A 15,884-nucleotide genomic window follows, 5' to 3' on the forward strand; every position below is an offset into this window, starting at 1 on the left:
CCATTCAGTAAATTCTCATGCCTTTTAAAAGGAATGGACAGATATTTCGATGAAATGTGTGGCAATAGTCAACCACAAATGTTTGTATGTTGGCTTTTCAACTATAGAAAAAATGAAATAAATGCTTAAAAACATGATGCCTAGCATGGTGCCATGGTATGACCTCACCATGCCCTGGTAAAAATTTGAGAAAGTTTGGCTTATGTCATCATGCACGCCCTTCCTAAATCGAACCATCACCGAGGAAGTTCCATGATTTCGAGAGGGAAATCCCCAAGATTGAAGGGGAATCCAAATTTCCGTCCTAGTTTGTCATTTAGTTTTTTTCCAACGATCGACATACCACCTCAAATGCAACATGTTCAAATTTGACATTTTCCCGGGATCATTTACCATATTTAGGGGATTATGTGCATTTTCTAGGCATTAATGGACATAATTCAAATTCGAACAATCAGTGCATGAAAAGGTGCACAAGAACGGTCTGGAAAACCATGCTCCTGTCATTCAGTACATTCTCATGCCTTTTATAAGGAATAGGAAGATATTTCAAGGAAATGTGTGGCAATAGTCAACCATAAACGCGTCGTTTACTGGGTTAACAACTATACAAAAAATGAAACACATGATTGGAAAACATGACACCTGGCGTGGTGCCATGGTATGGCCTCACCATACCCTGGTAAAAATTGGAGAATGTTTTTCTTATGTCGTGATGCACGCCTTTCATAAAATTGAACCATCACCGAGGAAGTTTCATGGTTTCGAGGGGAAAATCACCAAGATTTAAGGGGGTCCAAATTTCCTTTGTCCTTTGTCCACGAGTTTTTTCTAAAATGAACATACAACCTGCAAATCACAGTGTTCAAATTTGGCACTTTTCGGGGTTCATTTGCCATATTTAGGGGATTATGTGCATTTCCTAGGCATTAATGCGCATAATTCAAGTTCAAACAATCGGTGCATGAAAGGGTCCACAAGAACGGCCTGGAAAACCATGTTAGTGCCATTTAGTAAATTCTCATGCCTTTTACAAGGAATGGACAGATATTTCAATGAAATGTGTGGCAATAGTCAACCACAAATGTTTGTTTGTTGGGTTTTCAACTATAGAAAAAATGGAATAAATGCTTAAAAACATGAGGCCTGGCATGGTGCCATGGTATGACCTCACCATGCACTGGTAAAAATTTCAGGAGATTTGGCTTATGTCTTCATGCACGCCCTTCATAAATCGAACCATCACCGAGGAAGTTCCACGCTTTCGAGAGGGAAATCCCCAAGATTAAAGGGGAATCCAAATTTTCTTCGTTCTTTGCCCTGGAGTTTTTTTCTACGACAAACATACACCTTGCAAATCACCGTGTTCAAATTTGGCATTTTCTCGAGCTCATTTACCATATTTAGGGGATTATGTGCATTTTCTAGGCATTTGGGGCATATAAATCCAATCCAGCTACAGGTGCGTGGGTGTGATGTGAGGGACATGAATTGCCATTCGATCGCAGCGCATCCTATGGTGCATACACGCGATCCGCATGGCTGTGGTTCCGGCCAATTATCACGCAACACACAATAGGCTCAATGCACACTATTTCCGGAAGCGACGGAGATGAACCCTGTGCGATAATGAATGAGCTAAATTGTAAGGGAAGCCAAATTACTGTTGTCGTTTGTCGTTGAGCTCTTGAATACCACTGCCTGGCCCCTCCGTCCCAGAGCTCTCTCCAGGCGTAGTCCATGGCACCACAGCGCACAGTAACTGGTAAGGAAGCGATGGCATCCCGCTGCGCCGTGTTCCTCACCGCCCATGACTGCACACATGGTAAGGAAGCGATGGCATCTCGCCGCGCCGAGTTCATCAGCGCCGGCGGCCAGACAGTTACATGGGCAGACTTTGAGGCTGCCATGGCCGAATGGGTGGTGGATCTAGTGGTGGCCAAAGCCACACAGAAGGAGCGGAAAAGGGAGAAAGTTGTTAAGAAAAGAGAGTCCTGTTTCCGCAAGAAAAAAGAGGCTGCACTCCGTGGTGAGGCGAGCTTGGCGGAGATCGAAGCACGGTGGGCTGCCGCCTACAAGGCCGGGAAGGAGAAGGCCGACGTCTGGCCAGCATGCCTCGATGGCAGCATGTGAGAACTAGTTTAAGTTTCTAGTATTAGAGCAAATAACCAGTAGTACTTTAAGTTTGTAGTATTAACGTACAATGTCGGCTAGAGCATCCTTTGAGGGCTTTGAGCGTTGATTGGCATGTGTGCCCATGTGCATTTTTTGCATTAATCATTAGAAGACCACAAAACACACGGTTTCTATGCCATACTCGTCTGCATTTTTTTCCATTAATGACCCATAAGTCAGTTACCTGTGCGATGTTTCCTAATAAACCAGGCATACCATTCACCGAAAAAATCAAGTACACGTGCACATATTTTTCGAGACGGCATCTACCAACTTTCTTTTTTCTCGCACATGAGTATTTTACGCGCTTCATCTGTGTTGTGTGTTTCCCCTGCCCAAGTTTCAAGTTTCGCAGCGAAATTTTCATTAGGCGCGCGATTTCAGAATTTATTTCTCCAACCACATCCCTACCCTAAGTATCCCCCCTCTCGCGCCTCCCCCTACCGGCATCTCAAACCGCCGCCGCCGCAACCACAGCTTCAACCACATCTACGTTTTTCTCGGATCTAGACAGGTAACTCACCGATCTCTATCACGGCCTCAGCCTGATTGCTTAAATGGCACCGGCGAAACATCCTCATGCCTCCAAATCCCCCCCCCCCCCCCCCCCCCCCCCCCCCCCAGGAGCTGATGGCGGTCCATGGCACGATGGCCGCTGTGCACGTTGACCCAGAGGAACACCTCGCCTCCGCCGCCACTGCCGACATGGTGCAGGCTTTGGCCCAGATGAAGTCCCCCAGCGACTACCCCCCAGGACTTAAAAGGTAAGATCTGACCACCTAAATCTTACCAATACCACTTGCAACGACTATGATTTGTATGGTTGATGTATTAAGCATGTCCGTGCCTTGTTTATTTCAGTACTGCACACTATGTGATGTTCAAATATTACCGTGTCCAGCTCAGTTTCACCAATACCAGCAACAAACTTACAATACATGACTCAGTATATCACTAGAGATGTTGCCCGTTTGCTATTTTTAGTGGATGCTAACCCTGTTGTACTTAACATACATGTCCATGTACTTACGAGGGTCATAACGGCCGATGCTTTTGTTTGCCGTCGAGGTGAGCTGCATCCCATGTCTCACAGTACTTCACATAATTTGTGCAATTGCAGTTTATCTTCTACCATTTACCGGTTGCACTACAAGAAATCTGTTAATATGTGACAGTCCTTAGCCGTCACAGATCACCCAAAAACTGTCATGCATGTCCATCCTTGACGGACTTGAGATCCGTCATGTATATCGCGTCATAATTTAACATTGTAGCTTCCATGACAGTTCTTGGCCGTCATGGAATTGCCTCAGGCCCGCCCAAGCCCAAACTAGGCCGTGACGGAGCAGTCCGTCATAGACCAATGCCACGTAGAATTTTCAATTGACTACCTGGAATGACGTGGCTACCTACGTGGACACAATTTTTCGTCACAAAAACCGTCAAGGATTTAGGATCAATTTAAATTTGATCCCATCCATTTCATTTAGCCCAATTTTGATCAAATGCGCTTTTAGCATAATGTGTTACGTAAATCATAATGCCAATTTTGGATGAGGACAATATTTCCAAAGTACCATATGTTACACAAATCACTCAATATGCAACCATCTATAGGTATGTAGAACCTAGCAATTTATAATATCCTCCATGAAATGATAATATACACCATATATTGACAAAGTCACTCAATATGTAACCATCCATAGGATTAGGAACCGGTAAAATCCAATTTACATCGACAAAACATATAACTACAAAGGTTGTCACTGGTGTTCTTGTCGTCGACCCTCCTGATGGCAACTACATGGCATGGCAGATTCTGATGGACAACAACATACCTAGCATATTCACAACCACATTAGACATTTGTAGATATAAATATGTAGTAGGAGAAATGCCTACAAATGAAAAAAAACAAAGTATCTAGTATAAAACAACAATAAATTGACTGACTAATACATGTGGATAGTACACAAATAAACAGGTTTAAACCTCTGTATTAGGACTGCCACAATGTAACAATGTAATTTTCTTCTTAGATTCAGATTGTACTTATTTCTGGAATACATATTCACCGGTCTGCAGGAGACAACAAGGATAGAAAACGAAATGCCTAGGGAGAAAACTATAAATAGAACATGTTGACATATTAATATAGTAACAGAAATCATATCTCTAAGACCTAGGGGGGGAATCTAAACTGAATCAGATCTTGATAGAAGGCCACATACCACAGTGCAGCGGTTTGTCTCTACTTGGTACCCTGCAGTTTGTCTCTACTTGTTATCCTGCAGTGTACAAGATACAGAAGAAATTCAGAGAAAATTTAGGGTTAAAGATTCAGAGAGGAAGCGGTCACCAGAGAGAAGTGTGCCGAATGGAAGTCAAATGACTAACAAACACACATCACAAAACTCACGTACCATAGCAGCAGAAGTTGAGGCCATATAAACCCACTAACAAAATAATGCTCAGCATTTCTAAACAAAGGACAGTAGTATGATTTGTGTTTGTCCATACAGTAGGTTTTTGGTTTGAAAGGTCAAAGATAATGCTCAGCATTTCCTAATTGACATTTCAAATTAGATCTGGAAATTCTATACATATATTTCGAAGGTAAAAGCTGAGTTTTTGCCAAGTTCATCTTCATATACCATTACTGTATATACACCGCCAGTCAGCAATGAGGATTGGTTTTAAATTTCTCAGATTTGAGAAGTAACCCCTATTTACTAAAATGCAGTTTCAACGTACTACTCACTCTTGAAACAAGAGTTGGAGCTATCATGTTTACATGAACGCCTGATCCAATCAAAAAGTAAACAGGCCAGAAGGCCTACTCACAATGTTACCTGCCTGATCCAATCAAACATTCAGTTCTGGGTGCAATATAGAGAAAAACAGTATTGCAAAAAACTTGAAAAGCATGGAAGCATCATATATATTGTGTATCAAAAATTTAAAAGCTACAAGTAAATGGGACACTAGAGTAAGAATTCCTTCTTATTACGAACAGGAAGAGCAAAGAGGTTGTAACTTACTGTGTCTCCACTAGATGATCACTTATTTCCATTTATCCTCCATCAACAAGAGCTCAAGGAATGTGACAACAAGGATCCAGTGCCTCTTCCATACTAGCAGCATTAATGGGACCATGAGGAACATCGTTCCCAGCATAAGAATCACAACCACAGTGCATGTTCATATAGCATGACATGCAAATAAGTATGGCATAATTTGCAGAATGCAGAGTGCATTATAAAGGTTCAGCTCCACTTGCTTTCAGAAGTTTACTAGTATGGCGTAATACACATATATGCAATGCAACTTCCAGATTTACCATGAAATTTAGGAAATAAAAAATTATTGGGATAGTAGATCCAGTAATAACTTCCAGACACAAATTTTAAACATGAGGACATACAAATGCAACACATATTCTCTGGTTGCCTACAATTGCATATACACGATTGCCAACAACTGCAGCACCTACCTTATCCCTCTCATTTCAACAAGAGAACAACTTTTCTCAAGCCTAAAACAACATCGAATCGAGCTAATCGATCCCAAAAAGCACCAACACCCTAACTAACCATGGACCAGGATCAGGTTCAGCTCAATGGCCAGGGTCGCAGTGCAAGTCGGCCACCGCCGGCGCGCGGCAGAGGAGGTCACCACCAACAGCACAAACACTCTTCACTGAACAAAAAAATGTACACTTGTCCCAGCACATGAACCGAATTTTATCTATCAACCAAGCTTAAATGATCTAGTCTATCTCATAGCTGGTTTTCAAGTAATGGTTATTTTCTTCCAAGCAAACCAGAAAACTGATAGGTAGAGTACAGAGTGGGTGGTGTTTTCTCATATAAGGTACATAGCAGTAGAGAATAATCAGGAATGGTAGAAAGTAATTGGTACACAGAGTAAATGTTAGCAATCAGCATTTTGTCAAAATAGACATGTAACTATAAAAATACCATTTGAGATTTTACATATCATGCATCCACCGTGAACAAAACAAACAACTCTATCAAACTAGGAGCAACTAGGTGTTGCAGCAAGCAATAAATTAAGTAAAAAATGGAAACAAGCGCACACACGCTAAGACGATGCAAAAAGCACAACAAAGATATTTAAGGATCAGCACTGCTATACACACGACAGCTGCATGGCTTGCACGATTCTGTCATGACAGCGCCAACAGCGAGCATGCTCACAAAGGCGTTGTTGGGGAGGGAACATCGTTCATAGGCCGTGCAGCTACTGTCATGTGTGAGGCAACATCCTTCAAGGATAGGAACATCAGGACAAAGAAGGGTGCATAGTTTGTAGTGCTAGCTAATTATTTTGTACTACAGAAGTAGTTTCGACTGACGTTTTTGTATTGTATCCTCTGTTCTTCACAAGGCTCTATTTTATCAACACCTTTTATGTCATCAACAACACCCTCAACTTCAGCTATCTCCTCCACCTACAGAATAATAATTAGAACTTTCGTCAAACTATTCCATGGAGAAAACAAATAAATCTTCTGATTTAGTAAAAGTATCCACTATAGTTACTCCTGCATAGGATTCCCTCCACAATTTATTCTAGCTTTAAGCATCCCATCTTTTCAGTTTCATATATACTCTACATCATACTTTTATCCATCTCAATGATGTATATCTGTAAACTAAATTGACACACATAAACACATCACGACCTCAGAAACTATGTAAGCACCCTACATATATTTGTTACACGTACATGTTGATGAAGAAAAGATGTAAATATAAATCTCTACATTAAAAATATCAGTCACATCAACATTTATGCAAAATATGGAACATAATACATCATCTTGGTATCTTTCCAAAACAATTATTCCCAGCCACAAAAGTTACTTCACTGCAAAGCACTATCTTGACATCCTAAATAGATAATTCTTCAACTAATGGCGAGTGAAAAGGGTTCTCACCTTCATAGCAAGTGGTCCGACAAGGTCACCAGTGGCGATGCAAAAAAGGCCAAGGAGTGACGAAGAAATACGTGGCCACGCCCTCCTTTCCCAGCGCGAGATTGTGAAGAAGACGGAGCGCCGGGGCAGCCGTGCTTGGTCCTGGCCAGCGGGTAGGCGACAACGTTCATCTCACCGATCTCAACCACCTTCCTCATGACCACCGCGCCCATGATGACGAGCAGGGGACTGACCTTGACGCGGAGGCGGGAGCGACGCTACGGCCGCGTGTGCCCCCATCTCGAATCTGAGTAGGCTGCACAGGGGAAGAGGGTGGGGGCGGTGAAGGAGCGATAGAGGGTGAGAGACGGAGGTGGAGCGGGAGATGGTTGGGACGGCGGCGCGGGAGATCGAGGGGGTGGCAGCCGCGCGGGGACGGAGGATGGGCATGGATCTGAATCGGGAACAGAGAGGGGTAGGAGCCGGCGGCTGTGGGTGGAGATGGATTAGGTTTCCGTGGTCGTGGGGAGAGAGGCGCGAGGTTGTGGCCTCTCGGGCTGGTGGGCTGTGGTGTTAAATGGGTTGGCTCCGAAATTTTTTAACTCCCCGCGTCGACGACTTTGCCATGCGCTTCCTGTTTCGGACTTTGCCGCGTACACGACTTGAATTATTTTTCCTCCGCGCGCTTTGCTTCAGCCTGCTTCATCTTTGGTGTCTTTGCCCGTGGTGCCTGGTAGTAGACCTGATTCATGTTGGTCCCACGTGTTTGTATGCTACATAAGTATATTCATTCTGTTTCTAGCCATCTAATTTCTTTAGGATATTTGTTTTTTTACATTATTGAAAATTCAAATTACAATGTAACTCATATGACTATGCCACATTAGCAGGAGCAATTCGTGAACATCTGGATGGTGTATAAAAGGAGGGAAAGCTAGGCCCGGCTAGGCCCGATTGGTCTATCTGTGACGGTTTTCATGACGGTACCACCACATCCGTCATTAAGGGGCTACCGTTTTTGGGCCCAAACACATATAGCTGGTCGGTGACGGTTTCCATGACGGATTTGCAGAATGTCACCAGGAATCCGTTACGGATTAACAGGTTTCTTGTAGTGTTGCCCGTAGGTACACATGTCAGTGGCACTGATCCACGCCTCGACCCAGAGGATTGGCTCGCCTTCGCCGTCACTGACTTTGGGCGGGCTCTGACCAAGATGAAGTGCCCCAGCAACTACCTCTCAGGACTTACCAAGTATGTACTCACCAGTTCAATCTTACCAATACTAGTTGCAATTAATGGCTATGTTCTGTACGATCGATGTATTAAGCATGTTCTAGTAAACATGCCTAACACGGTTTTGCTACTTTCCCTGCCTTTTTATAGACATCTGGGCTATTCTCTGCTCTGGCAGCACCTGCCTTGTGATGTTTAACTATGTCAATTGCATTGTTATCAGTACCAGTTTCAATGTCTATTAAGCCTATTGCAATTAACAGTTGAATCCATTTTTAAATAGTTGTATTTCAATGGCTACAAACTTACAAAACATGACTTAGGATGTTGTTAAGCCTGTTGCAATAACAGTTGCATCCATTTTTTAATCTGTTCATTTGCAACCATGCTACTCTCCGCAATGAAGACATACTAGAGATGCTGCTGATTTGCTATTTTTGGTGGATGCTAACCCTGTTGTACTTAACAAGCTTGTCCATGTACTTCCGCAGGGTCATAACGACGGATGCTGTTGTTTGCCGTCGAGGTTAGCTCCATCCCATGTCTTACAGTATTTCACATCATTTGTGCAATTGCAGTTTAACTTCTACCATTTACTGGTTGCCTGTAGGTACACATGTCAGTGGCACTGATCCATGCTTCGACCCGGAGGAACAGCTCGCCTCTACCGCCGCTGACTTTGGGTGGGCTCTGGCCAAGATGAAGTGCCCCAGCAACTACCTCTTAAGACTTACGAAGTATGTACTCACCAGTTCAATCTTACCAATACCAGTTGCAATTAATGGCTATGTTTTGTATGGTCGATGTATTAAGCATGTTGTAGTAAATATGCCTAACATGTTTTAGCTCTTTTCCCTACCTTTTTATAGACAACTGGGTCATTATCTGCTCTCGTAACACCTGCCCTGTGATGTTTAAGTCTGCCAATTGCATTTTTATCAGTATCGGTTTCAATGACCATTAAACCTGCTGCAATCAACAGTTGTATCCATTTTTAAAGAGTTGTATTTCAATGGCTACAAACTTACAAAACATGAATTAGGATGTTGTTAAGCCTGTTGCAATTAACAGTTGTATCCATTTTTTTAATCCGTCCCTTTGCTACCGTCCTACTTTTTCGAAATGAAGATATCACTACAGATGCTGCCATTTTATTACCATTTGCTATTTTTGGTGGATGTTAACCCTGTTGTAGTTAACATTGGCTTTCCATGTACTTACACAGGGCTACAATGGGTGATGCTGTTGTTTGCCGTCGAGGTTAGCTGCATCCCATGTCTTATACACGATCTATTCCTAAATATAAGTATTTTTAGAGATTCCAATATAGACTACATAAGGAGCAAAATGAGTGAATCTAGATTCTAATCTAAACTATATCTATAATTCTATATACATCCGTATGTAGTTCATATTGAAATCTCAAAAAAAACTTGTACTTAGGAACATAGGTAGTTGTATTTTACATCATTTGTGCAATCTCAGTTTAGCTTCTAACATTTACTGGTTGCTTGTAGGGACATATATGAGTGGTACTGATCCACGCTTCGATCCCTTTTGCGTATGGTGCAATGAGATATTCATGAACAAGCGTCAAGTGGGGAAACTAAGAAAGATTGTTAGGCGAAAGAAATGGCTAATTGGAATTAAGCTCTTTATTTACACTTTGTCAAAGACAACATTGAACTTTAGGATGGTAAGAATGTGTTGCCTTTTCCACCTGCCCACAACAAGTTACTCTATTAGACCTCAGTATATGATATTTTTCTCTTTTCAGTGGTTTCCGAAGCTATTTACTGATGATCACCTTGCAAACTACATCACCGGAGTGGAGGCAACTAAGGTTAAAGTATATAATTCATGCTACCATGATAATGCTCTAGAAGTCTTCCTCAAGGCAGTGAAGGATGGGCGGGCGATCGTCACAAGGGGTTGGACAAAAGTGGTTCGTGCTTATGGCATGCAGGAAGGCACATTATGGGCATTCCACTTCTTCAAAACCGTCGGCAGTCAAAATGATTTACACTTGTCTCTTCACCTTTACCGCCTTTAAATAATGTGGTTCATCATAGTTAATTGTTGCCTAATCTTGTAATTACTGAACATATTGTACTGGCAATTTTATTTATGGATTCGTTGTTGAACCATTGTCCTGAGAATTTGAACTGCATGTTTCATATTTCAAAATTTCCAATTCGAATAATAGATTACAGGCAAAAATAAAAAGAGAACAGACAGTCATGGAACTTTGCAAATGGTTCTGGGAGTAAAAGTGCTTGTGATGGATAGCCCAATGCACATAGTTTTCTACATCAAATCGTGTGTGATGTAGTTAATGAAAGCAAACAGTTAACCAAGGCAGAGCGTGTGTGATAGTTACACCTTTCACACACGAGCCTACACATAAAACTGTATGGGATGTACATACGAACGGAAACGTTTTCCCTGGATAGATTGTGTGGGATGTACATAAGAATGGAAATGTATTCCTTGGATTGACTGTGTGTGATATACATACAAACGAAAATGTTTTTCTGGGATTCACTGTGTGGGCTGTACATTGATACGTCCATTTTGCGTCATGCTTTTATATCAATATTTATTGCATTATGGGCTGTTATTACACATTATGTCACAATACTTATGCCTATTCTCTCTTATTTTACAAGGTTTACATAAAGAGGGAGAATGCCGATAGCCGGGATTCTGGGCTGGAAAAGGAGCAAATATTAGAGACCTATTCTGCACAGCTCCAAAAGTCCTGAAACTCCACGGAAGACGTTTTCCAAATATATAAAAAATACTGAGAGAAAGAAATACACCAGGGGGGCCACACCCTGCCCACAACGGTGGGGGCGCGCCCTACCCCTTGGGCGCGCCCCCTACCTCATGGCCCCCCCGGTGGCCCTCAGATGGCCATCTTCTGCTATATGAAGTCTTTTGATGGGAAATCATCGCCATCTTCTCGGAAGAAACTCCGCCGCCACGAGGCGGAACCTTGGCAGAACCAATCTAGGGCTCCGGCGGAGCTGTTCTGCCGGGAAAACTTCCCTCCTGGAGGGGGAAATCATCGCCATCATCATCACCAACGCTCCTCTCATCAGGAGACGGCAATCTCCATCAACATCTTCATCAGCACCATCTCCTCTCAAAACCCTAGTTCATCTCTTGTATCCAATTCTTGTCTCGAAGTCCGGGATTGGTGCTAGTAGGTAGCTAGTAGTGTTAATTACTCCTTGTAGTTGATGCTAGTTGGTTTAACTGGTGGAAGATCATATGTTCAGATCGTATATGCATATTAATACCCCACTGATTATGAACATGTTTATCCTTTGTGAGTAGTTACTTTTCTTCCTGAGGACATGGGAGGAGTCTTGCTATTAGTAGTCATGTGAATTTGGTATTCGTTCGATATTTTGATGAGATGTATGTTGTCTCTCCTCTAGTGGTGTTATGTGAACGTCGACTACATGACACTTCACCATTGTTTGGGCCTAGAGGAAGGCATTGGGGAGTAATATGTAGATGATGGGTTGCTAGAGTGACAGAATCTTAAACCCTAGTTTATGCGTTGCTTTGTAAGGGGCTCATTTGGATCCGTATGTTTCATGTTATGGTTAGGTTTACCTTAATACTTTTGTTGAAGTTGCGGATGCTTGCAATAGAGGTTAATCATAAGTGGGAAGCTTGTCCGAGTAAGGGCAGTACCCAAGCACCGGTCCACCCACATACCAAATTATCAAAGTATCGAATGCGACTCATATGAGCGTGATGAAAACTAGCTTGACGGTATTCCCATGTGTCCTCGGGAGAACTTTTCTCTATATAAGAGTTTGTCCAAGCTTGTCCTTGGCTACAAAAAGGATTGGGCCACCTTGCTGCACTTTATTTACTTTTATTACTTGTTGCTCGTTACAAATTATCCTATCACAAAACTATCTGTTACCACTTATTTCAGTACTTGGAGAGAATACCTTTCTGGAAACCACTTATCATTTCCTTCTGCTCCTCGTTGGGTTCGACACTCTGACTTATTGAAATGACTACGATAGATCCCCTATACTTGTGGGTCATCAAGACTCTTTTCTGGCGCCATTGCCGGGGAGTGAAGCGTCTTTGGTAGGTGGAATTTGGTAAGGAAAAATTTATATAGTGTGCTGAAATTTACTGGAACTTGTTATTATGGAAAGTAATCCTCTGAGGGGTTTGTTCGGGGTATCTTCACCCCGACCAGTAGAGCAAAGAGTTGCTTCTCAACCTACTCAACCTACTGAAAATGAAAATGAAAATGTCTGCTTTGAAATTCCTTCAGGTATGATAGAAAAACTGCTAGCTAATCCCTTTTTAGGAGATGGAACAAAACATCCTGATGAGCATCTAATATATGTGGATGAAGTTTGTGGACTATTTAAGCTTGGAGGTGTACCCGAAGATGTTGTTAAGAATAAGGTCTTCCCTTTGTCTTTGAAGGGAGACGCATCGACATGGTATAGGCTATGTGATGATATGGGGTCTTGGAATTACAATCGATTGAAATTGGAATTTCATCAGAAGTTTTATCCTATGTGTCGGTGTCAAAACCGGCGGATCTCGGGTAGGGGGTCCCGAACTATGCGTCTAGGCCGGATGGTAACAGGAGGCAAGGGACACAAAGTTTTACCTAGGTTCGGGCCCTCTTGATGGAGGTAAAACCCTACGTCCTGCTTGATTAATATTGAAGATATGAGTGTTACAAGAGTAGATCTACCACGAGATCAGAGAGGCTAAACCCTAGAAGCTAGCCTATGGTATGATTGTATGTTGTGATTGTTGTCCTACGGACTAAAACCCTTAGGTTTATATAGACACCAGAGAGGGTTAGGGTTACACAAGGTCGGTTACAAAGGAGGAGATATCCATATACGTATTGCCTAGCTTGCCTTCCACGCCAAGTAGAGTCCCATCCGGACACGAGACGAAGTCTTCAATCTTGTATCTTCATAGTCTAACAGTCCGGCCAATGGAGATAGTCCGGCTCTCCAGAGACCCCCTAATCCAGGACTCCCTCAGTAGCCCCTGAACCAGGCTTTAATGATGATGAGTCCAACGCGCAGTTGTCTTCGGCCTTGCAAGGCGGGTTCCTTCTCCGAATACATCAAAGAAGAATTTGAATACGAGGATAGTGTCCGACCCTGCAAAATAAGTTCCACATTCCATCGTTGAGAGAATAATGTTTTCGCAGATCTAATTTGCTAGCTTATTTTAGCAACACGACGTTACATCATGGCCCAGTGATTAGTCGAACCGTTTCTTTTAACCAGCCCCGCACATAACGTGAGGCAGTTTTCGACACGTCTTGTCAAAGCAGAGATCATGTCCCCTTATTACGGGATTTTCATCAATACGGACGGGGTAACCCAACCGCGCCATCAATTGCGGTGCTTGGGGGATAAGCGAGTTTTACCAGGCAAGTGGGGACGCTTAATTTTGTCCGCCCATATAAAGGGATAAGGATTCACCTTTTTATCCACGCCTTCTTCCTCCTCTGCCCATCCGATCCCGCACACTCGAGCTCTAGCGCCCAAGCTCTCACTTCCATCTCAACCTTCTCCAACCATGTCCGGAGCTGGAGGCAAGTGGATGGTGTCTTCCGTCACGGAGGGAGACGTCAAGAAATTGAGAGCCGGATACCTACCCGACAACATCGGGCACCGGCTCCCAAATGAGTGACAGCTCATCCCCATCCTTGAGCCCCATGAGAGGGTGGTATTCCTCACCCATTTCCTCTGCGGACTAGGATTCCCTCTCCATCCCTTCGTCCGGGGGCTCATGTTTTATTACGACCTGGATTTCCATGATCTGGCCCCGAACTTCGTCCTCAACATCTCGGCATTTATCATCGTGTGCGAGGCCTTCCTCCGCATCAAGCCCCACTTCAGCTTATGGCTGAAGACTTTCAATGTCAAGCCGAAGGTAGTGAGCGGCCGCCAGGCGTAGTGTGGAGGCGCCATCGTGGGCAAGATGCCCAACATCAAACGGCTCGAGGGCACCTTTGTGGATACCATAAAGGGGTGGCAATCGGGGTGGTTCTATATCACCGAGCCGCGCGACCCCGCATGGGTAGCGGCCCCCGAGTTCCGATCTGGCATCCCCATGCGGCTCACCTCCTGGAAAGAGAAGGGCCTGTCCGGGGGTAATTCAAAAGTGCTAACCGGACTCCAGTCATGTATTCAGAACATGGTGGACAAGAAGCTCAAGCTTGTCAACATAGTCCAGGTTATGCTCGTCCGCCGGATACTCCAGTGCCAACAATGAGAGTTTACCTTGTGGGAGTTCAATCCGGCGCAGCACCGAACTCTGAACAGGCTCTTCGATACGACTCATGAAGATGCCTGGAGGGTGCTGTTCAAGAGCGCCGAGGTCCCTCCCCCCATTACTGAGGATCGTGGATTCAGCACGAAGCGCCACGCCAATGCGGTAAGTTGTTTTACCTTTTACAGGATATTTTTTTTCTATATAGATTGGCTCTATGCGGGATCTAAACTCCCATGCCGTTAACAGGACTGGCCGAAGATGGCCGGACAAATCGACTGTCCGGCTCCATTGCCCGAAGGCCCTATAGACGCCCTTCTGGTGAAGATGTTGACTCCGGCCCCTTACAAGGTGCCGGAGAAGACCAAGAAGGCCAAGGGAGCTCAAAAGAGTTCTCGACGCCAGGCGTCGTCGGACTCTCCGTCCGATGACTCTGCGGCGCACTCTTCCCCTGAAGACGAGGAAGAGGAAGAAGAGGCTCCCCCACCAACTGGGGGAGACAAGAAAAGGAAGGCCGCCCCAACTGGGGAGGCCGGAGGGTCCAAGAAGGGAAGGACGCTCCTTCCGGACAGCTCCACCGCTGCCGACGAAAGTGAAGACGAGTGGTTTCCCAGGGCCAAGCCCCAGGGGAGATTGTAAGTAATCAGATACCAAAGTAACCCATAGGATTCCTTTGTCGCATTGCTTTCCCTAACGCCGAACTCAATTGTGCAGGCCGCCCCGAGCCAATATCGAGGTATCCTCGGACGGCTCCCTAGGCTCGTCGGACATGGATAGCGATCTAGTCCCGACCGCCACCACCCCTCATCCAGCCGACGACGCCGAGGTGCTGTCTCAAGAGGCACCGGATCGAGGGGGACAGTCCTGGAGGCGCCTCAAGGCAACCTTCCGGACTCCGGGAGCCAAGGGGACGGGGTCCCCAAGAGCTCCGAGTTCGGCCCTCAGCTGAACACCGTGCCAGACCCTCCAACAGTTCCAAGCTCGGGCAGGTAGTCCCCTTCTAAGGGGGGTGAAACGCCTGTGCCGGTGACCTCTGTCCTGAAGGAAATATGCCCTAGAGGCAATAATAAAGTTATTATTTATTTCCTTATATCATGATAAATGTTTATTATTCATGCTAGAATTGTATTAACCGGGAACATAATACATGTGTGAATACATAGACCAACAGAGTGTCACTAGTATGCCTCTACTTGACTAGCTCGTTAATCAAAGATGGTTATGTTTCCTAACCATG

At 44.3% G+C, this 15,884-nt stretch overlaps 1 long non-coding RNA gene across 2 annotated transcripts; it reads right to left on the reverse strand.

Annotated features, from left to right (window-relative positions):
• Window positions 1-3,758: 3,758 nt before the first annotated feature.
• LOC125540392 lies at window positions 3,759-7,689 on the reverse strand. Of its 2 annotated transcripts, XR_007297284.1 has the most exons (4): window positions 7,142-7,687; window positions 5,220-6,652; window positions 4,410-4,466; window positions 3,759-4,016 (listed from the first exon to the last, which is right to left on the reverse strand). It is a non-coding gene; the product is annotated as an uncharacterized LOC125540392 (long non-coding RNA). The 2 variants fall into 2 exon arrangements; XR_007297283.1 differs by having other exon boundaries at window positions 4,410-6,652; window positions 7,142-7,689.
• Between the last annotated feature and the right edge of the window lie 8,195 nt (window positions 7,690-15,884).

The sequence above is a fragment of the Triticum urartu genome, chromosome 2, assembly GCF_003073215.2.
Source record: "Triticum urartu cultivar G1812 chromosome 2, Tu2.1, whole genome shotgun sequence".
In the NCBI taxonomy this organism is placed as follows: Eukaryota; Viridiplantae; Streptophyta; class Magnoliopsida; order Poales; family Poaceae; genus Triticum; species Triticum urartu.